Genomic DNA, 24,039 nt, shown 5'->3' with positions numbered 1-24,039 from the left:
TGCTCTATATAGAACATCTGGCTCAGGCAAGCCCATTGCCAAGCTTCCCTAGATTGCCTTGAAGCTGGGGTCGAGGGCATGTGAGATTACTTGTCCTTTGTTTTCTTTTTATGATGCTAATTAAGCAGGCTCAGCACCATCCCACTTATGGCCTGTTTTTTGTTAGTGGAATTTAAAAGCCAAGAATAAATAATTAAGCAGAGGGGCACTGCAGGGTGGTTTCGTTTCGTGCTCAAGGTTTCAAGTAAGCATTCTGACTTTTTCTTCAGCGTGTTTGTTTTTAATTTACTGGGTAGAGCTTTAAAAAAAAAAGGAAAAAGAAAAGGTAGCTAACTTTATAATAGCATGATTGGGGGTAAGGATATTAAATTTCACTTATCCACTTATTCAGTCAATATATAAATATTTTGGACACCAGATGATGGAAACACAGCAGCACTTGAAATAGCCAAGGTCTCTGATGTTATAGAGTTCAAGTTCCAGTGGGCGAGAGAGACAATAAAAAGCACACACTTGCAAAGATACAAGATAACTTCAGATGGTGACATGCGCTATAAAGAATATTATTGTGTTAATGTGGTAGCTGACCAAAGGATTGGGGAGGCTACATTAGATAATTTTTCTGTGAAGGCTTTTCCAAAGAGGTGGTATTTGGGTTGAGGCACAAATGAGGAGTAGAAGCCAGATTCAAAGACTTGTAGGAATAGTGTTTGAACACAGGGCACAGGAAGTGCAATGGCCCTGAGGCAGAAGCAATATTGGCATGACCAGAAAGAAGGCCAGAATGACTGGAGCAGTGAGTAGAAGGATGAGGGTGCAGAGGGAAGCAGAGGCAGGGTCAGGTGAGGCTTTGCAAGCCACGGTTAGTTTTTTGTTTCAATGGTACATTTTGGGTACAATGGTAAACCATTTGAGGATATTAAACCTGGGGTACCCTGATGTTTTACCCAACAGTAAAATGGAGGACTTGGCAATCTGACACTCAAAAAAGAAATCCTAGAGCATTTCACCTCCATGGAGAACTTTAGGAACATAACATTTTAAGTATTGTTTTGTGAAAAATTAAACCTCACCTTTAAACTCAGACCTTTGTGCTGTTTGCTTGTTTTTGCTTCTAACCAAGAGGTCTTCATACATCACCTTTCATAGTACTATATATACTGCTATATATATAAGGCCTATCGGAAAGTTCTGTCCGTTTTTGGAATAAAACAAAGTACAAATTTTTCTTACCGTCCATAAATTTTATTAAATAATATAATTGTCATTATTATTAATAATTTCTTGCCAGCGTGAGGGCAATTTGTATATCCCATTTTTGAAAAATGTTTTATCTTTTGATGCAAAAATTGAACCAGTGCTTGTTTGATATCTTCTTCATTTTTAAATTTTTTGCCTTTCAAAAAATTTTGTAAAGACAAAAACAAGTGATAGTCGGAGGGTGCTAAGTCCGGGGAATATGGTGGATGTGACAGACATGCTTCTGTAGCATTTCTTCCTTGTTGAAATTCATAAAAATTACAGTGGCATAAATGAACTTTATCAGTAGCCATGGGTACACTATCACTTCACACATAAGACTAACGTGAATCAACTTTGTTAGTTAATTTGCTATGTCAGTATGTATACATTAAGTGATAAAAATAGAGAGGCACACATGCGCCAAATAAACATGTGCTTACTGTCGAAACTTGTGATAGAAACGAACAGAACTTTCCAGTAGACCATATATATAATTTGTGGTCTGGCACTCTCTATAGTACCTTTGTCCAGGACCTCAATAGAAACTTGTAAAATGTTAGTTTTAGTCAGTGCCAGAAATCGATTTTCAAGGCACTATTGAGATCACTTAAATCCAGGAGCCCATGGACCTGACAATGTCCTTCCAGTTTGTAGTTTGGGGAATGTGGGATGTATTTAAAATTTTTTCTTCTTTCCTCTGCATAGCATTTCCATAATTTTTTCAGCTGTTTTTTTAAGAATCATTATTACCTATTGTTTCAGGGATGATGTTTCTGATTACAATTTTAAGCAACCTTTCTCCAAATTATGACACAAGCCAGTTCTTCCTCTACAGCATTCATCAGATGTAGCAGGAATGTTCAATGCTGACAGATCTATATAAGCGATAGTGAAACAGTAATGATTTCTACATATTGATATGAAATGCCTATTGTCCAAGGAAAATAGATGGTAATTTTCTATACCTTACCATTCACATATGCTTCAGAAATTACACTGTTGTTCTTTATTATTCCATGATTCATGTAAACTTCAGCTTCTCATCAGATGTATCTGTGAGACAATGTGTCCTAATAAGTAATTTACAGCTTGCTGAAGATAAACTGTCTTAAAAAAACATACTGCTATTTATTAGCAACTGTTATTTTTTAGCAACTGATTCATAAAACTGAAACTGAAAAAGTAATTCACAAATTTATCCCAAAAAACCCAGGTATTACTTTTTAAATACTTGGGTTTCTTTTCACATAAAGTGATACCTTGTATCCTTATTAGAAATTTGAGGGCACTGAAGAAAACTAACTTACCATAATCAAGAGCAGGAACTCTGACATTGAACATTTTTTATTTTTGTATGCCTATTGGCCATCTATATGTCCTCTTCGAAGAAGAGTCTACTCAGGTCCTTTGCCATTTTTTAATTGGATTATTTGTCTTCCTGTGTTGGGTTGTATAGATTCATTACAAGTTTTCGATATTATCCCCTTGTCGGATATGTCAGTGGGTGTGTTCTGCCATTCAGTGGGTTGTCTTTTCATTTTGTTGATGGTTTCCTTTGCTATGCAAAAGATTTTTAGTTTGATGCAGTCCCATTTGTTTATTTCTTTCCCTTTGTTTCACTTGCCTGAGAAGATACATTGATAAAAATATTGTTATGAGGGATATCTGAAGTTCCAAAAAAAAAAAGAGCATGAAGCATGAACTCTGAACAGATAACCTGGGTTTGAATCCCAGAGGCCACCACTTGCTATATCACTGTGGGTAAATTGCACACCTTATTTTAACTCTAGTTTTCTCTCCTGTAAAATGGGGGGAAATAGTTTCTCCTTCATAGACTCATTATGAGCAAACAATAAATAATGAACATAAAGCTCAGAACCTGAACCAGAGTAAATGCTAAGAAAACAGTAACTATTATGCTGATGGGAAGCACAGATTACAAGAAAATAAAAATAGCCGGTCATTCCACCACCCAGATACTAACACATTTTTAATGTTTAATATTTGATGAGTGTGGTAAATTTGTTTCCAAAGGAGTTTAAAGTGTTTAGCAGACCCCTGTGTTTACTAAAGGGACCACGCACACCTGCGGGCGGAGAGCTGCCTTGTTCTGGGAAGAACAAGAGATCTATAGCAGATTCTAGGCTCGGGTTCTACACCAGAATGCCAAAGCAATTGAAAGGAAACTGTCTATAGCTAATTGCATCTCCATTGTGAACAAACGTGAACAATTCATTAATGCTCATTAATCTGAATCAAAGTATTACTCGTCCACATGATGTGAATAAGAAAAGAGGTAACTGTGTGATTTGAACATTGAAATCCAGAGCATGTTGAAGTTTGAAGGAAACTGGAAGATTATTTTGAATCTGCCCATTTTATAGATGGAGGATCTCGGGTGCAGAAAGGAAAAGAGGTCCAAGGGGAGTGACAAGGTTTCTCTTCCATGTTGCCAGTTAAGTTCTCCACCAGCCAGGTTCCCCTGAGACATTATGGGGCTGCATTAGCTCTCCGATACCCTTTCCAGTTCACAAGTACCACGGCTCTGCGGGCCTGGTACTCATCTCTTAGATTTTTCTGACTCCATCGTATCAGTCTCTTTGTTTTCTTTCACCTAGACCCTGAAATACTTCCTCCTCATCTACAAATAGGTACATGATAGCGAAGAAAGGGAGTCAGGAACCCCTCCAAGGGCCCCTGTGTGGGCTCTTGTCTGACACTCAGGTTAGTGACATCAGTAGTGTAACTTAGTGCACTGTGGCTCCCGGTGCTGCCCCTTCCTCCAGCATCCCCTGGAACATTTCACACAAACCACTGACATTTCCCACCTCCTCGTGGGTAGGGGCAGCTTGACAATGGAGAAAAATCATGCCTGGAAATGGCTTTCCAACAAAAGCATTAGGAGAGGAGCCATGTCTGTCTTGTTCGCCTGATAGAATACCTGGCACTTCTTGAAAATTTGATAAATTTAACATTGCATAAAAATTGTAGCCAGCACGCAGGATGTACAGCGTTCCAGGCTCAAGGCTCTTGATCTGTCCGCTGCTTTCTAAGACCTCACTTCTTAGGCGAAGTAGCGTGATGCCGTGGTGAAGGGCGCAGGCTCCACAGATTCTCACGCTGGTTTGCACCTTAGCTACGCACCTCTGGCATTTAGCTCTCTGTGCTCAGTTTCCTCATCTGTAACACAGGGACGATCACTGAAGTTACTCCAAAGGCCTTTGTGAGGATGCAATTAGCTGATATATACATACATACATATATATACACATACACATATATAAAGTAATAAAATATATATACACATATATACAAATATATGTATATAATATGTATATAATATATATGTATATATATGTAATATATGTATGTATGTATGCAATATATATGTATATATTATTTATATATTTACATCATACATACATATTTATATACATATATTAAGTATTTATAACACTTATGGAGTAGAGTTGGCATTCAATAAATGTTTGCTCTTTCATTAATAGTATTAGGAAAAATTTAATCAATAAATCAACTCTGTGAATGAGGTATTCTTAGACCCAGATTTTGTTTTTGTTTTTTTTTTTTTTACCTTTTATAGTATACAGTTTTGTTTTTTTTTTTCCTTTTTTTTTTTTTTTATAATTTTATTTTTTTAATGGGGTGACATCAATAAATCAGGATACATATATTCAAAGATAACAAGTCCAGGTTATCTTGTCGTTCAATTATGTTGCATACCCACCACCCAAAGTCAGATTATCCTCTGTCACCTTCTATCTTGTTTTCTTTGTGCCCCTCCCACCCCCTATCCCTCTCCCATTCCCCCCTCCCCCCCGTAACCACCACACTCTTATCAATGTCTCTTAGTTTCACTATTATGTCCCACCTACGTATGGAATAATACAGTTCCTGTTTTTTTCTGATTTACTTATTTCGCTTCGTATCATGTTATCAAGATCCCACCATTTTGCTGTAAATGTTCCGAAGTCATCATTTCTTATGGCTGAGTAGTATTCCATAGTGTATATGTGCCACATCTTCTTTATCCAGTCATCTATTGATGGGCTTTTTGGTTGTTTCCATGTCCTGGCCACTGTGAACAATGCTGCAATAAACATGGGGCTGCATGTGTCTTTACGTATCAATGTTTCTGAGTTTTGGGGATATATACCCAGTAGAGGGATTGCTGGGTCATAAGGTAGTTGTATTTTCAGTTTTTTGAGGAACCACCATACTTTCTTCCATAATGGTTGTACTACTTTACATTCCCACCAACAGTGTATGAGGGTTCCTTTTTCTCCACAGCCTCTCCAACATTTGCTATTACCTGACTTGCTAATAACAGCTAATCGAACAGGTGTGAGGTGGTATCTCATTGCCGTTTTGATTTGCATTTCTCTAATAGCTAAAGAAGATGAGCATCTTTTCATATATCTGTTGGCCATTTGTATTTCTTCCTGGGAGAAGTGTCTATTCATATCCTCTTCCCATTTTTTTATTGGATTGTTTGTTTGTTTGTTGTTGAGTTTTATGAGTTCTTTGTATATTTTGGATATTAGGACCTTATCTGAGCTGTTGTTTGAAAATATCATTTCCCATTTAGTTGGCTTTCTGTTTATTTTGTTATCAGTTTCCCTTGCTGAGCAAAAACTTCTTAGTCTGATGTAGTCCCATTCATTAATTTTTGCCTTCACTTCTCTTGCCATTGGAGTCAAATTCATAAAATGCTCTTTAAAACCCAGGTCCATGAGTTGAGTACCTATGTCTTCTTCTATGTACTTAATTGTTTCAGGTCTTATGTTTAGATCTTTGATCCATTTTGAGTTAATTTTTGTACAGGGGGAGAGACTGTAGTCCAGTTTCATTCTTTTGCATGTGGCTTTCCAGTTTTCCCAGCACCATTTATTGAAGAGGCTTTCTTTTCTCCATTGTGTGTTCTTGGCCCCTTTATCAAAAATTATTTGACTATATATATGTGGTTTTATTTCTGGACTTTCTATTCTGTTCCATTGGTCTGAGTGTCTATTTTTCTGCCAATACCATGCTGTTTTGATTGTCGTGGCCCTATAATAGAGTTTGAAGTCAGGTATTGTTATGCCCCCAGCTTCATTCTTTTTCTTTAGGATTGCTTTGGCTATTCGGGGTTTTTTATAGTTCCATATAAATCTGATGATTTTTTGCTCTATTTCTTTAAAAAATGTCATTGGGATTTTGATGGGAATTGCATTAAATTTGTATATTGCTTTGGGTAATATAGCCATCTTGATTATATTTATTCTTCCTAGCCAAGAACAAGGTATATTCTTCCATCTCATTATATCTGTTTCGATTTCCCTTAACAATGGTTTATAGTTTTCATTATATAAGTCCTTTACATTCTTTGTTATGTTTATTCCTAAGTATTTTATTTTTTTTGTTGCAATCGTGAAGGGGATTATTCTTTTGAGTTCCTTCTCAGTTGTTTCATTGTTGGCATATAGAAAGGCTATTGACTTCTGTATGTTAATTTTGTATCCTGCGACCTTACTGTATTGGCTTATTGTTTCTAGTAGTCTTTTTGTGGATTCTTTGGGGTTTTCGATGTATAGGATCATATCATCTGCAAAAAGTGATACCTTTACTTCTTCTTTTCCGATATGGATGCCTTTTATTTCTTTGTCTTGTCTGATTGCTCTGGCTAGAACCTCTAGTACCACATTAAATAAGAGTGGAGAGAGTGGACAACCCTGTCTTGTTCCTGATTTAAGGGGGAAAGCCTTCAGTTTAGTGCCATTTAATATGATGTTAGCTGATGGTTTATCATATATGGCCTTTATCATGTTGAGATATTTTCCTTCTATTCCCATTTTGTTGAGAGTCTTAAACATAAAATTGTGTTGTATTTTATCGAAAGCCTTTTCTGCGTCTATTGATAAGATCATGTGGTTTTTGTTCTTTGTTTTGTTGATATGGTGTATTACATTAACCGTTTTACGTATGTTGAACCATCCTTGAGATTCTGGGATGAATCCCACTTGATCATGATGTATTATTTTTTTAATATGTTGTTGTATTCGATTTGCTAGTATTTTGTTTAGTATTTTAGCATCTGTATTCATTAGAGATATTGGTCTGTAGTTTTCTTTTTTTGTGCCATCCTTGCCTGGTTTTGGTATGAGGGTTATGTTGGCCTCATAAAATGTGTTTGGAAGTATTGCTTCTTCTTCAATTTTTTGGAAGACTTTGAGTAGAATAGGAACCAAGTCTTCTTTGAATGTTTGATAAAATTCGCTGGTATAGCCGTCAGGGTCTGGACTTTTATTTTTGGGGAGGTTTTTAATGGTTTTTTCTATTTCTTCTCTACTGATAGGTCTGTTTAGGCTTTCTGCTTCTTCTTGACTCAGTCTAGGAAGGTTGTATTGTTCTAGGAATTTATCCATTTCTTCTAGGTTGTTGAATTTAGTGGCATAAAGTTTTTCATAGTATTCTACAATAATTCTTTGTATAGCTACGGTGTCCGTGGTGATTTCTCCTCTTTCATTTTGGATTTTGTTTATATGAGTTCTTTCTCTTTTTTCCTTGGTAAGTCTTGCCAAGGGTTTGTCAATTTTGTTGATCTTTTCAAAGAACCAGCTCCTTGTTCTATTAATTTTTTCTATAGTTTTTCTGTTCTCTAATTCATTTATTTCTGCTCTGATTTTTATTATCTCCTTTCTTCGGCTGGTTTTGGGTTGTCTTTGTTCTTCTTTTTCTAGTTCCTTAAGGTGGGAAGTTAAGTGGTTCACTTGGGCTCTCTCTTGTTTGTTCATATATGCCTGAAGTGATATGAACTTCCCTCTTATCACTGCTTTTGCTGCATCCCATAGATTCTGATATGTCGTATTGTCATTTTCATTAGTCTGTATATATCTTTTGATCTCTGCACTTATTTCTTCTTTGACCCATTCATTTTTTAAAAGTATGTTGTTTAGTTTCCACATTTTTGTGGGACTTTTTTCCTCTTTTTTGCAGTTGAATTCTAGTTTCAAGGCTTTATGATCAGAAAATATGCTTGGTACAACTTCAATTTTTCTGAATTTGCTGATATTGTTTTTGTGGCCCAACATATGGTCAATTCTTGAGAATGATCCATGTACACTGGAGAAAAATGTATACTCAGTCACTTTGGGATGAAATATCCTGTAGATGTCTATCATATCCAGGTGCTCTAGTGTTTTGTTTAAGGCCACTATGTCTTTGTTGATTCTCTGTTTGGATGACCGATCTAGAACCGTCAGCGGTGTATTGAGGTCTCCAAGTATGATTGTATTTTTGTCAGTTTTTGTTTTAAGATCAATAAGTAGCTGTCTTATATATTTTGGTGCTCCTTGGTTTGGTGCATATATATTAAGAATTGTTATGTTTTCTTGATTCAGTGTCCCCTTAGCCATTATGAAATGGCCATTTTTGTCTCTAAGTACTTTTCCTGTCTTGTAGTCAGCATTATCCGATATGAGTATTGCTACACCTGCTTTTTTTTGGATGTTATTTGCTTGGAGTATTGTTTTCCAGCCTTTCACTTTGAATTTGTTTTTATCCTTGTTACTTAGATGAGTTTCCTGTAGGCAGCATACAGTTGGATTTTCTTTTTTAATCCATTCTGCTACTCTGTGCCTTTTTATTGGTGAGTTTATTCCATTTACATTTAGTGTAATTATTGATACTTGTGAGTTCCCTATTGCCATTTTATATCTTGTTTTATGTTAGTTTTGTGTCTTGTTTGATCCTTCTCTTTCGTTTTTCTATCTTTTGTTTTTATTTGGTTGTATTCCATACATCTTTCCTCTGTTGCTATCTTTTTTATCTCATGTGCTTCTGTGGTGGTTTTTTCAATGGTGGTTACCTTTGAGTAATGAAAAGGGTCCCTACCCTGTTCATTGTAGCGAACTATTTTGTGAGTACTTTTGCACTCCATCGTCCTTTGCTACTGTTAATCTCCGTCTTCTCCTCCTCTTTCTTTTTGTTGTTGTCACAGTTTAAATTTGGTTTTATTGTGTTCTTCTTGGAGCTTTTACTTGTGGCTCTGTTTTTTTTTGTTCTTTGTATCTGATTGGAGAACCCCCTTTAGTAATTCCTGGAGTGGGGGTTTTCTGATGATAAATTCCCTCATCTTTTCTGTATCTGTGAATGTTTTTATTTCTCCTTCCTATTTGAAGGATAGCTTTGATGGGTATAGTATTCGTGGCTGAAAGTTCCTCTCTTTCAGGACTTTAAATATTGGGGTCCACTCTCTTCTAGCTTGTAGAGTTTCTGCTGAGAAATCTGATGATAATCTAATGGGCCTTCCTTTATATGTTGTATTCTTCTTTTCCCTGGCTGCCTTGAGAATTTTTTCTTTGCTGTTGGTTTGTGTCAATTTCATTATGATATGCCTTGGAGTAGGTTTGTTGGGGTTAAGAAAACTTGGAGTTCTGTTTGCTTCTTGAACTTGAGGCTTTAGTTCTTTCCACAGGCTTGGGAAGTTCTCATCAATTATTTGTTTAAGTATGTTCTCCATTCCATTTTCTCTCTCTTCTCCCTCTGATATACCTATTATTCTTATGTTATTCTTTTTGATGGAGTCAGATAATTCTTGTAGGGCTATCTCATTTTTTTTAATTTTTGAGTCTCTTTCTTCTTCTCTCTGTTGTGCCTCAAGTTGCTTGTCTTCTATTTCACTAATCCTCTCTTCTATCTGACCTGTTCTATTAGCTAAGCTTGTTACTTCGTTTTTCAGCTCGTTAATTGAGTTTTTCATCTCTGTTTGATTTGTTTTTATAGTTTCAATTTCCTTGGACATATATTCTTTGTGTTCATGGAGTTGTTTTCTGAGCTCCCTATATTGCCTTTCTGTGTTTTCTTGTATATCTCGGAGGATTTTTAGGATTTCTATCTTGAATTCTCTGTCATTTAGCTCCAAGGTTTCCAATATATTAAATTTTTTCTCCATAGATTTTTCCTCATCTAGCTGTGTTACCTCTCTTTCTTTTGTATCCATGATATTCGATTTTCTCTTCCTTAATGGCATCTGAGGGTGGTTTTGTTGATAGTATTAATGAGATTTAATAAAGAATAAAAAGTTAAAAAAAAAATAAAAAAATAACAAATCGAAAAGAGTTGTTTTTTTTAAAAAAATTAATAATGAAATAAAGAAAAATAAAATAAAATAAAAATTTTTTAAAAAAGGAAATTATTCCCCCCCTCTTTTTTTCCTCTCCTCTCCTCTCCCCTCTTTCTTGAGAAAATCTTGTGGTGGACTGTGAGTTATAACAAACAATGCCTGTGATGGAGGGCCTGAATTGGGGAAAAGTAATAAAGGGGCAAAAAAGAGAGAAAGAAAAAAAAAAAAAAAAAAAGGAAAAGAAAAAAAAAAAAAAAGAAAAAAGAAAAAAAAAAGAGCGTATGGACCCACAAAAAGCAAATAAGGAAAAAATTTGGGTCAAGAATAAAATGATTTGCTTTTAGGTGTTGGTTTTCTAAGAGTTATGATGAGAGGAATAAGAGGAAAATGGAAAAATGGGGGGACAAATTAAAAACTTACTATTGTATTTAGTGGAACAAGAACTAGATAATATGGAGAGCCAGGGATGGGAGCACTGCTAGTGAGTTAAAAAGGTGAAGTAAAAACCCCCCAAAATGCCACAAACATAGGTTTGAGTCCCAGATAAGATAATTTGTTTGTTATTGAGGTTTGAATGAGAGGAGATGTAAAGGAGAAAGGAAGAAACTAATATAGAGGGAGAAAAGAAAGAGAGAGAGAGAAAAAAAGAGGGAACCACTAAAAGAAGAAAAAAGAAAGGAGAGAGAGAGAAAGAGTTAAGGGTTTTGGAGTGCAACCCTCATAGAGAGAAAGGAAGAGAAGAGAAATGATAATGGGAGATGTAACACTTATGGGTAGTGTAGTTCAAGGAGAGGAGAGAGTAAGACCAGCAGAGAGTTAATCGGCCAAACTGGAGGAGGAAAAAAAGTCTCAAGAATGAAGATAAGAGAAACAAACGAACAAATATAATAAAATGGGATAGGTTATAAAGTCTGCAGATTATTCTTGATTTTGAGAGGTTATCTTCTTGCTTTTTCTTTTCTCTCCCTCTTCCTGGTCGGTGACTCTGTACCCCGGGTTCTGCCCCTTTGGCACGCTCAGGTAGAGGTTTGCAGTTGATAAGTCTCTATGGCAATGTCATGTATTATGCTTTATTCTCGTTGGGAGTTGAGGCTCATTAGCATTTATAGGCTCCGACAGTGAGAGAGTCCGTGTTCCTGGAGCCTTTCTCCTAGTCTTTCCTTCCTCAATTAGTAGCCTGATAGTCCAGGTATGGGGTTGCTGCTGCCTCTGCCTGGATAGTAAGAGGCTCAAATTGCTGGCAACTCCCCACTCTATTTCCACTCAGCACAGGGCTCTGGGTAAGGCTCATTCAGTCAGAGCTGCTAGCATAATCAGGTGGGCTTTCCGCCCACTCAAAGACCACTGGCTCTGCCACTCTGTCCGGTAACACAAGCGGGCGCCCACTTCCGGGGCGCTTGGAGGAAACTCTCACTCACTGTCTGCAACCAGGATATCCGGCCAGCAGTCTCACGCTCTGAGTGAAACCCCCAACCGCAGGGAAAAGTTGCAGCGTTGGAATTGAGTCTCGCTCCGTCCCCGTGTGCGGCTTTTGCAAGGCGCTGGGGCGGCCCGAGATTCCGCTTTGGCCCACACAAAGGCCCCTGACTCTGCCCCTCTGTGCGATAACACGGGCGCGCACTGCCGAGGCACTCGGAGGAATCGCTCACTCCTTATCTGCGCGCGCACACCAGGATATGAGGCCGGCCGCGGTTCCCTCTGAGTAAAACCCTCACCAGCACGGAAAATCTCCACCGTTGGAAGTAGTTCTCACTCCCTCCCATGCGTGGCTTTCCCAGGGCGCTGGGGCTGCCCAGAGACTCTGTCCTCAGCCCACAGAAAGGCCTCTGACCCTGCCTCTCCGTGGGGCAACACGGGCACCCACTTCCGCGGCTTAGGAAGAAATCTCTCTTCCACTAACTGCGCACCGACCAGGAGACTGGGTAAAATGGCCGCTCCGCTTGTCTTTCTTTGTTTGGGTTTGGCGCGAGTGTTAGCTTGTATTGCCCGGGTTGCCACAGGATCAGATTTTCCTCGGCTTGGATCTCTGAGCCACAGCCTGGTTCGGCCGTTTTTGCTGCGGCGGCCTGGATCTATTCACCCCCTTTGCCCGCCTCAGTTTCTATATTCACAGTTACCAGAGAAAGCCGCCCTGTTTAGGTTAGTGAGGAAGGCGGAGCATTTCTTACTCCCTATTTCCTTCGGGGTTTGGTTATATATTTAGCCAATTTTTCACTCAATCATACCTTTGGGTGTATTGCGAAGAATCTGGAAGCTCCAAGTATAGGTTTTTCTGTTTCTGGTTGAAGATCTTGTTGAGTTTTGGGGGAGATTTATCGGTATCGCTTCCTACTCCGCCATTACTCTGACGTCTAGACCCAGATTTTGGCTGGAGAAATCAGGATTCAGAAAGCTTAAGTGATATAGTGATTCCTCCAAAGCTATTGTTAGTAACCAGAAGACCTAGGATTTAAACCTAGAAGGCAAATGCTCAAGCCAATTAATGTTTGTATGTGGTGATTCAGAGTGCAGACTTTGGAGTCAGGAAGTTGAGTTTGAATCATGGCTGTCATTACTAGTTGTGTGCCCTAGGCAGGTTATTCTGCACCTTGAGGTAATAAGAATAATAGACCCTGTATCACAGGGATGTTGCAAGGCTTAAGTAAAATAATGCTTGTTAGTAGTTAGTTCGGGGACCTCCACTCAGCAGGATCCCATTAAACATTCTCTCATTTTCTTGTTATTAGTCACAATGGTCTTTGTCAACTTCAGTTACTTTCTCCAAAAACCCACCCAGGCACCTCAGAGTCATCCTTCAGTCTACCTTCCTAACTTTCCTCAACACACATGCTCAGCTATTCTAAGTCTTATGTCATTCTTCTTCCCAACTAGCTCACCCTCTGGAGTCCCTTGATCTCTCTCCAATCCTATTGCCACGATCCTCGCTTGAACACCATCTTTTTCTGGATATGGGACCAGTCTCCTCAGTTTCCGCCACCTTTCTCTTTGTTCCGATGACCTCCAGTCTGTTCCTTCCTACCGTACCCATAGCAATATTTCTAGTGTGCACACATGTCACTTACCTCCCAAGAACCTTCCACGGGCTTCATTGCTCTTAGGATATTCCCAGACACACTCGCTGTCCTCCTTCGTGTATTCTGAGCTCTGCATCCTGTCTCCTGCCCGGTTCCCTCACCTCCAGCTCTACACACATGCTGTCTCCTTCCCCGGAAATATTGTTTACCCTCTCTTTCCCTGACACACCCCTACTCCTCATTCAGATCTCAATCATGTTTTCTAGTAAGGCTTCCCTAGCCCTGAACTCTAAACATAGTGGCGCTTCTAGTAAGTCCTAGACATTATTCATCATAGCCCTTGCCAGATACATTATCATATATACCAAACACATTATAATATCCTTACTCCTTGTATGTTTCCTCCAATGGAACATAATCTTCATGAAGGCAAGGGCCATACCTAATGTATTGACTGCAACTACTTCTTACTATACCTAAAAGTTGTATATATAAAAACCCCTAGTATCCAGCACAGTGCCTGCCACATAATGGTACTTAACAAAAACTCATTGCATGAATGCATACGTGAAAAAACGAACACACGCTTTCCGATCAGCAAAGACCAATGAGACAGAAGATTCCAAGAAAATTTATTCTAGTGGCAAGAGTGACGTTTCTTACTGCTTATTTCAACTCCCTGTCAGTAAACCTGGTTGATGAGTCTCTTTCAAATTTAAATTATTTATGGCAGAATAAAGCTATCATTTGTCAAAGTTCCAGTGTCACCAATTGCCTAAAGGCCTAGGTTAGACCAAATGGCAACAGCACTATAGTTTAAAATTTTCAAAACACACAAATATTGTTTCATAGGGTTTGTGCACCAGATCTGTGGGAGAGTGAGATGGGAAAACCAAGGATTATAGTTGGAACTGAGTTTGGGCCTGGCTGGTGACTCAGTGGATAGAACGTTGGCTGGCATGCAGATGTGCTCAGTTCAGTTCTCAGTTGGGGCACACAGGAGTGACCACCTGCTTCTCCCCCTCTCCCCACCTCTCTCTATTCCCCTCCCGCAGCTAGTGGCTTGATCAGTTGGAACATTGGTTCTGGGCACTGAGGATAGCTTGGTTGATTTGAGCATTGGCCCTAGACTGGGGTTGCCCAGTAGATCCCAGCTGGGGCACATGTGGGAGTCTGTCTCCCCTGCTCTCACATTAAAAGAAAAAAAAAGAACTGCGTTCTCCTTACTTCTAACTAGTGTATCACTTGCTGTCTTAAAGACAGTGGATGTGGCTCTTCCCCCAGCATTGGTTTCTGAGGCCATATTACTACAAAGCAGTGACTTTCCCATGTTTTTAGGGGGTTAGAGGGATTTTGCCTCCAGGGGATATTCAGCAATGTCTGTAGTCACTTTTTATTGTCACACTAAGGTGGGAAGGGCTTACTACTGGCATCTAGTGGGTGGAGGTCAGCGATGTTGCTAAGCCTCCTGCAGCACAAAGGGCAGCCTCCTTCCCACCTCCCCCTCCAACCACACACCCCAGCACCCCACCACCGCCAACAAAGAATTATCCAGCCCCAAATGTCAGTGGTGCTGAAGTTGAAAACCATCACTGTAAAGCAAAGCTCAGGGACTGAATCAACCAGGAGGAACATAAATGTGTCCGTCTCTCCAGACATAGACACTAGTAAGTACATAGCCTGTTTAAAGGTATGAACTTGAATTTAAACATAAATACCCCGCAGGATACATGTGCGGAGTAGCTCACCCAGGGGACCATCTTCACTGAATGAGCCGGGCTCCAGACCTCAACAAAGGTTGAACATTTTCTCCCCTGCTGCCCCCTGAGAGATTTACTATGATGATCTCTTAGAATCAAGGGGAAACTTAGGTTAAAAGTATTTTTGCAGAAAAGGTGTTAAACACATTCCAATGCCTTTTCTTGTATCTCGAAAGGATGGTGGAAGGGTCAGAAAACTAAGTTCTTGACCCCTGGATTCAAGCGCCGGATTGCCTTCAAATCCTCTGATGTTTTCATCTGTCCAAAACCAAATAGCTGCCAAATAGTGGGCAGGGAATAAGGCCAAAACAGATATCATGGTCAGAAAAATCCTTGCAAAGGTGTCGTTATTGTCTCAGCATATTGATTCCTTTCCCTATGGTTCATGTTTTAATTAAAACCCAGAAATGTGCAGGAGGGAAGCCGACCAGGTCGTTCCTTTTGAGGAACTGGGAACGCATTCTGGTATGTTGAAACGCTTTCTTATTACAAAGGCCTTGAGGCATTACAGGGCCTCACTGGGAGGCTCTTTGTCCAGCCTAGTCACAAGAGGTCTACTATTTCCAATGAAAACTAACTAGTGCATGGTCCACAGATATGAGAATCTGCTTTATATATTTAAATTTGTTTTATAATTCCCTTAATTGAGAGTTAATAGGGGAAGGACTGAATTTGAGTTGTGAATAACTATATAGTAAAAATGGAAGAAAATGTAATATCATTTCCATGTTCATAAAGTAGCATTAAGAAACATCTTAAGAGGTGTTACATAGGCTGACTAATAAATAGAAGTACTCGCTATTCCCCAAATAATTCTTGAGGTTTGCTACCTTTAACGATTGCTCTAATTATTACTTCCTACCAGAATGTTCTCCCCACTCACATCTCCATAGATTCAGATTTTACCTGTCCTTCAAAGCCTATCTCAAATGCCACCACCTCCAGGAAGTCTTCTTGGAATCTGACCCAGTGTTTCATTTATTTCTTTATTTCTTATCTCCCTGCTCAGCTTTGTACTCCCTGCCTTATTTCTCCACTCCCACAGTCCGTGGCATTGTGTCTTGGAAATCGCAAGTCCCTAGAGGCATTGATGGGTAGGTACATAAATTTGCTGAGATATCCCACCACAAAATTATACCAGTCATCAGCAAACCCTTTCTTTGAAATAGTTCAGAAGTAAACTTGACCAGCCTTGATCCAGTGTTCACAAGTTCCAAATATGTAGACACAGAAGTATAGTCTCATCCTAGGTGCTCTGTCCTACACTAAACTACAGGGAACAGAATGTCAAGGTCTTATATCCCAGGAAGCAGTGCAGCATCCAGACAGTGCAGGGAGTAGGCAGTGCAGGGGGTAGGAGTGAGGAGTCGGCGCTGACATCCCAGCTCCTCCACTTGCTTGAACTTGATTCTTTTTTTTATTTTGTGACAGAGACAGAGAGAGTCAGAGAGAGAGAGAGAGACACAGATAGGGACAGACAGACAGGAAGGGAGAAAGATGAGAAGCATCAATTCTTTTCTGCAGCACCTTAGTTGTTCATTGATTGCTTTCTCATATGTGCCTTGACAGGGGGCTACAGCAGACTGAGTGACCCCTTGCTCAAGCCAGTGACTTTAGTCTCAAGCTGGCGAGCCTTGCTCAAACCAGATGACCCTGCGCTCAAGCTGGTGACCTTGGGGTTTCAAACCTGGGTCCTCTGCATCCCAGTCTGACACTCTATCCATTGCGCCACCACCTAGTCAGGCTCCACTTGCTTGAACTTGACAGGCTAATTAATATCTCTGTGCACATTTCATCATGTCTAAACAGATAAAATGATGTTTACATTTTTATAAGATTTACAAAAGGGTTAAATGAGATATTCTAGGGACAGGGGTTAGGAGAGTGACTAGACCTAGTAAGAACTCCAATTTGGTAGTTACTGTTGTTACTATTGTTATCATCTATTAAAATCAAGTCATATTTTTATGGCTTGGAATTAAAAAAACAAACCCAGTCTACTGGCTTTGCCATCTTTTTATAAATTAGGAGAAATTATTTGTCTACTTTTTGGAGGTACTATGAGAGTTAGTAATAAAATTGGGTAGAAAGTGAGCTTGGGGGTCCTGGCTGGTTGGCTCAGTGGTACAGCTTTGGCCTGGCATATGGACGGCCCAGGTTTGATTCCCAGTTATGGCACACAGCAGAAGTGACCATCTTCTCCACCCCTCCCCTTCTCCCCCTTCTCTCTCTCTCTCTCTCTCTCCCTCTCCCTCTCTCTCTTGCTCTCCCACAGCCATAGCTCAATTGGTTTGAGAGAGTTGGCCTTGGGCTCTAAGAATGGCTCCATGGCCTCTGTCTCAGGTGCTAAAAAGAAAAAAAGGCTCTGGTTGCAGTGGAGCACCATCCCTAGTGGGCTTGCTGGGTTGATCCCTGTCAGGGCACATGCAGGAGTCTGTCTCTCTGTTTCCCCTCCTCTCACTAAAAAATATTTAAAAAAAAAAGAAAAAGAAAATGTGTTTGGCTTTATTATGCTTTTCATAGGATAGTCTTTTTAATGAGAGCCAATGTTGTAACCGACTAGGTTTTGTTTCGCCCTTGCTGCATGGCAGCATCTGCTCTCCATTGAGCCTGTGTTTTATCTTCAAAGTCCTCTTTCGTCTTATCTGTGGCTACCCACCTCTCACTTGCTTTTGTCACATGCCAAAAGAGCTGGCTGAGCAATCAGTCCTGGCTGCCAATCAAAAATGCAAACCAAACCTCCCCTGACCTCTCAGGTGGGCCTGTGGGACACAACAGTGAGCAAGACAACACAGTCTATGTCCCCACAGAACTTAGGGTCAATCAATGAAAGTAAATCATTGCCGCAATTAAATAGTTAATGAAATTAAGAGAGGAAATTGCTCTTAAGGTAAATTGCAGGCTGCAGTGGGATGAGTGAGAAGAACAAAACCATTTCTAGGCCAGCGACTTATTTTTCAGGCCTCAGCGGAAATGTCACCTCCCCAGAGAAGCCTTCCCTGACTGTCATCCAAGCAAAGCATTCACCCTCTACCACATCCCCCATTTTATTCTCTTTATTCTACTAAAAAAAAAAAGAAACAAACTAAGGTACACTTGACATATAACACGGTCTTAATTTCAGGTATACATTTTGTGAAATGATCATCACAATAAGGCAGGCTAACACCCACCATTATATGTTGTGGGGTTTTTTTCTTGTTATGAGAACTTTTAATATCAAGCTCTTAGCATCTTTTAAATATTCAATACAATATTATTAACTGTAGTCACCATTCCGTATATTACATGGTTTATTTATTTTATAGTTGCAAGTATGTACCTTTGACCTCCTTCATTCATTTTATACCCCCTCCCTACTGCTTCTGGCAACCACCAGTCTGTTCACTGTATCCATGAGCTTGGATGCTTTTGTTTTGTTTTGGTTTTAGACTTCATGTAAAAGTAAAATTGTATAGTATTTGTCTTCTCTGGCTTAGCTGGCTTACTTCATTTAGCATTATACCTTCAAGTTCCATCCATGCAGTCACAAGTGGCAGGATTTTATTCCTTTAAAATAATGGCTGAATAATATTCCGTTGTATATACATACTGCATTTTCTTTATCTATTCATCCATTAACAGACCTTTAGGTTGTTTCCAGATTTTGGCTGCTGTCAATAATGCTGCAATTAACATGGGAGTGCATATATCTTTTCGAGTTAGTGTTTTTGTTTCTTTTAGATAAATACCCAAAAGTTGAATTGCTAATCATTATTTTCTTTCCACCATCTGAAAAAAAGCCTTGTTGATGCAATATTTACTTGTTGATTGTCTATAAACTCGGTGAGCTAAACCTCATCTTATTTACTACTGTTTCTCCAACATGAAGAAGCAAGCATAGCATTTATCAGCTGCTAAAACCATTGTATTGTACAAATGGATTGATGAACTCACCCAAAAAAAGGGTTCCTCTTTCTCCAGATCACAATGTACCAAGTTGTGAATTTTACACCCTGGCTGGAGAGTGTGGAGAGTATGATGCAAACAATGTCAGAATTCTCCTTCATCAGTTCGACTCCATTCAATCCGGCACAGACTTATTGAATTCCTATCATGTACCAGCCAGTGAACCTCGCGCTCAGGAATCAGCAGAGAAAAATCAAAGATCTGCCCTCCTGCCAATTAGAGTCCGGCATGGGAATTATATACTTACCAGCAATTATTTAAGTAATTGAATGGTACTTTATGTCACACAGAATTCAAAGCACTGTAATGAGCTACCTTATTTATCCTTCACCATGGCCCTATTGATTAGGAATGGGCAGGTATTTTATCTATCTTTTTCACTATGGATTGCTTACACCATGTAAATGTTTTAATATTTTTGTATATGGATTGCTTAGCACCTGGCATAAGTAGGTGTTCAGCAAATAGGTTTAATAATGAGTGAGTGTTTTGAAAGGGGAGGATGGTGTTTGAGAGTCTGTAGCAGGGCATTTGACCCAGTCCTAAGGCACAAAGAGAATAAGAAATACAAACAGCTTGTTATGGGATAGTCACAGGGATGTAAAGTACAGCATAGAGAATATAGTTAGTAATATTCTAATAACTACATATGGTGTCAGATGGCTATGAGAATTATCGGGATGATGTCTTAGTAAGTTGTATAATGTCTAATCACTGGGTATACACCTGAAACTAATATAATATTGTATGTCAATTATAATTGAAAAATTAAAAATAATTTAAATTAAAAAAAACAGGAAAGAACGAAACCTCTCCTGAAGATGTGAGATTTTATTTAAGACGTGAAGAATGGCTAGAGATTGGCTTTGCTTTGATGAAAATGAAGACCGGGGCAGGCTCATCTGACTGATGTTAAATGAGCTAAGTTTTGTTTTTCCTGGGATTTAGTTTCTTTCTCAGCAAAAGGAAAAACTGTAAATAATGAAACTTCCCCAAAGAAGGTTAGAAGAACACGGTAGAAAAGAATGATCAGACTAACTGAACCATAGGAGTCGGCTTCCATGAGAGCAGATACCAGGAGAGACACCAGTGGGAACAGACTGCTGGAAGACACCCGAGGCCATTGACCCCAAAGCAAGGGCTCTAACTGGGACTTTAAAGGACAAAAGTGATTGCTTCTGATCTCTCAGAAAATCAGTCTAACAAAAAGCTTGGGGCCCTGGATGGTTGACTCAGCAGTAGAGCATCAGCCTGGTGTATGGAAGTCCTGGGTTTGATTCCTGGTAAGGGCACACAGAAGAAGTGACCATCTGCTTTTCCACCCTTCCCCCTCCTCCTTCTCACTCCTCCCACAGCCATGGCTCAAATAGCCTGAGCAATTTGGCCCAGGGTGCTGAGGATGGCTCCATGGCCTCATCTCAGGTGCTAAAAATGGCTCAGTTGCTGAGCAATGGAGCAGCGGCCTCAGATGGGCAGAGTGTCGCCCACCCGGTAAGGGGCTTGCTGAGTGGATCCCCATTGGGGCACACGTGGGAATCTGTCTCTTTGCCTTCCTTCCTCGGAACAGCCTGGCCCGTAGTGCAGCATACTCAAGGATCAGGTGTATACCCAGTGATTAGACATTATACAACTTACTAAGTCATCATCCCGATAATTCTCATAGCCATCTGACACCATATGTAGTTATTAGAATATTACTAAACCAATTTTTTTGGTTTATTTTTATTTTTTGTTTTTTGCTTTGGATGTCAGAACCCAGCATGTGAAAGTCATCTGGTGAATTTCTTGTCTCTGAGCTCCGCCCTGCCAGACGTCAGGGCCCTTCTCGCCTAGCAGCTAAAATGGGTCACCTTTATCTTTCCCTCCTCCTAGGCTTCTGGTTTCCCTTTCAGGGACCTCTTTCTGCTCCTGGGCCTCCCTCCAGGCTCTCCTGCCATTGCCCGAGAGCTTCCCCTCTCCTTATAGAGACTCCTTCCTCTCCTCCTAGCCCTGCTCTTATCTGCCGTGACATTCAGTATATCAGAGTCTAATTCCACTTATGGAGTTAATGACTGCTAACTGTTCATTTGCTATACCTCCCAGTAAGATAATTGCCTTTTAACAGGAGCTTTTTGTAAGTAATGCGAAAGCACAACTCTCTAACAATGACCTTTCGGGGGCTCTATAATCCCAGAGAATCTTTTCAGCACCTCTTTCTGCTGTCATAGCCCCTCTGATGCTGTATTTTAAGAGTTTGTTAGTTCTTCTTTTCTCAGGAATATGCCCTCCTTTAGAGCAGGGATGGGATCTTATATCCTGTTTCCCTGTCACTCAGCCTAATACCTAATATAATAGGGTGGCAACAAATTGTTGAAGACAAGTGGTGAGACAAATGATTTAAGACAAGGATATTTGGAACACTTTGTGACCCTGACCCTTTAAGCCAAAGCATGAAATTAAATACCTTACTCCCTCCCGAGGTCCTCAATATGCAGATTCCTTGTCCCAGTGAAGGTTGTGAAATCTACATTCTTCACAAGCTTACCGGGTGAATTCGGTGCAAAAACAGTGGCTGTCCTCTGTGGGCTCTTTGTCTTTGGATACATTATGATATCCTCTTACCCTGTTTTGTCTTCTGTAAGATGGGGTTGTTCAGAGGATCAAAGAGAAAAAGAGGCAAAAGCATCCTGACACAGTCAAAATAGTGCAGGGTAAGCCATTGCATCAGAACTACCCGCCCACGGAAATTCCACATTTGTTCTTTCTGCTCTTTGCCCATTCTGTATCCAGGTAGATGGTGTACACAGGCCTGGCACTAACTCTGTCATTTGTTTGTTTGTTTGTTTGTTTGTACATTAAGTGAGAGGAGGGGAGATAGACAGATTCCCACATGCACCTCAACCAGGATCCAGCTGGCAACTCCTGCCTGGGGCTGATGCTTGGACAGACCAAGCTGTTCTCAGTGCTGAGGGCTGACTCTCCAACCAATCAAGCCACTGGCTGTGAGAGGGGAAGAGAGAGAGGAGGGGAAGAGAAGCAGATGGTCACTTGTCATGTGTGCCCTGACCAGGGATCAAAACAGGGTGTCCACATACCAGGCCGATGCTCTATGCACTGAGACAACCTACCAAGGCCACTCTCTAATTTGAAATTCAAGTTGGAGAAGACATTTCCGTTGAGGTCAAGAAGTACTGGCTGGTCTGGAGTGGCCCTTTAGAAGTTAGTTGCTAGCCCCATAGTTTTTTGCTCTCTATAGGAGGAGATAGGCTTTTCTGTTTTGTTTTGAGGATTTGGGGGTTTACTTATTTATTTATTATTTATTACTGAGTTCTTTGAGGATAATTGTGGGCAGCATCGTTAGTGATTTCCTTTTCCCCTCAAAAGTAGTTTTTTTTTTTTCCCTCCAGGTGTATTTCCTAAGTGCCTACCGTTGACTCGGAAGGTATTTGCTAAATGCCTATTATTTATCTAAGGCAGAAATATGCAAAGCTGAAGCATGTTTCAAATCCCATAATATTGTTGCTTGAATGATATATTATTTTTACTAAAAAAAAAAGACCTCCGCAAAAAAGTACAAAACATCTTTCAGAAGTTGTCTCCCATATATTTTATCCATCTACTCATTCAATCACTTACCCAACTGTATAATATTGATGGAATACCTAATTTGTGCCAACGTTTGGGGAAGGCACTTGGGATGCCATGATGAATCAGATATAGCCCTCAAGATTTTACAATTTCATTATTTAGACAAGATAGGTAAATGAATGCAATAAGATACTGTGATTAAGGGCTGATATTACTGTTATAGACAATAGCAATTAAACGTATGAAGCACTTATTCATACCATGCTAGACACTATACTAAACCCTTCATGTGAACCATCCTACTTTGCCCTCAAAATATCAGGTGATAGGTATGTAAAGAGGCTTAAAGATGTTAAGTGAGTTGCCCAAGGTCACAGAGAAAGTCAATATCAAAGGCAGGCTTAACCTCCAGCTGTTTAATTAGAGTACCATCCTCTTAACCACACTATCTCTTTTCTGCTCTGAGGTTGGCCTATGGCTATAGCTCTGAGGACAACTGTAAGAGCAACATTGGTAGTGACAGTTTATCAAGTGTGTGTAATGTGCCAGGTGCATCTTATGCTTGTTATCTCACTTCATCCAAGGATATACGAGGAAAACCTCATGGTTGTTCCCATTTTATAGATGCAGAAACTGAGGCCCACAGGTGTTAAAGTTTTGTTCATATCTACCCAACTGGTGACCGAATGCCTGGGTTTCAAACTTGGGTCAGATTGAACCCCAAAGCCCGCACTCTTTCCACTTTGCTGATCAGAGGATGAATGTTCATCATCTCTCAGAAAGATAGCTCTGGAGATATGCTCTTCTGTCATGACTTTGAGATTACAACCAAATGGGCCAGTTAGACATTGTTTAAACAGCACCTTACTTGAGATGGTCCACCTGTTCTTGGCTCCTGGGTCAAAGGAAGTGATGGATTATATTATTACTGCCAATGGGCTATGTGTCCTCTCCTGGTCAGCATTGTCATCATATCACAACAGTCCAAAAGTCAGAGAGAGTGTACATTGGTGGAAGAGTCAATTTACATTATAATGGCCTGGACCATCACTGTCATTATTTTATGGCTCTAAGTCTTTCCTCTTTGGGGCCGACCAACACATGTCTCCGATGCTGTCAAATCTTTTTGTCAAGAGCAGAGCCAAGAAAGTCTTTAAAAACAATCCTACCAGATTTCAAGACACATTTTTATATTAAATCTTACTTTTTTAAAATCCTATTCTAGGGAATATTGGTTTTCTTTTATGGACCATTTAAATCACTTCCTGGTGGCCCTGAATGCAGCACAAAAGATGTTTGCCTCTTCCTCGTCACTGTTTATAATAGTGTCTTTGACAGAACTTAGAAATCCCAGACCAATGCCTTGTGCTGGCCTTGTAGTGGTAAG

At 39.8% G+C, this 24,039-nt stretch overlaps 1 protein-coding gene across 1 annotated transcript in view; it reads left to right on the top strand.

The window, feature by feature from the left end:
• Positions 1–24,039, top strand: part of PPP2R2B (protein phosphatase 2 regulatory subunit Bbeta) — a 457,098-nt gene that overhangs the window by 12,025 nt on the left and 421,034 nt on the right. The window lies entirely within an intron of this gene.

The sequence above is a fragment of the Saccopteryx bilineata genome, chromosome 4 (assembly GCF_036850765.1).
Source record: "Saccopteryx bilineata isolate mSacBil1 chromosome 4, mSacBil1_pri_phased_curated, whole genome shotgun sequence".
Lineage (NCBI taxonomy): Eukaryota > Metazoa > Chordata > Mammalia > Chiroptera > Emballonuridae > Saccopteryx > Saccopteryx bilineata.
The sequence above is the reverse complement of the archived record's forward strand: the minus strand, read 5'-3'. Positions and strand labels throughout refer to the sequence as shown.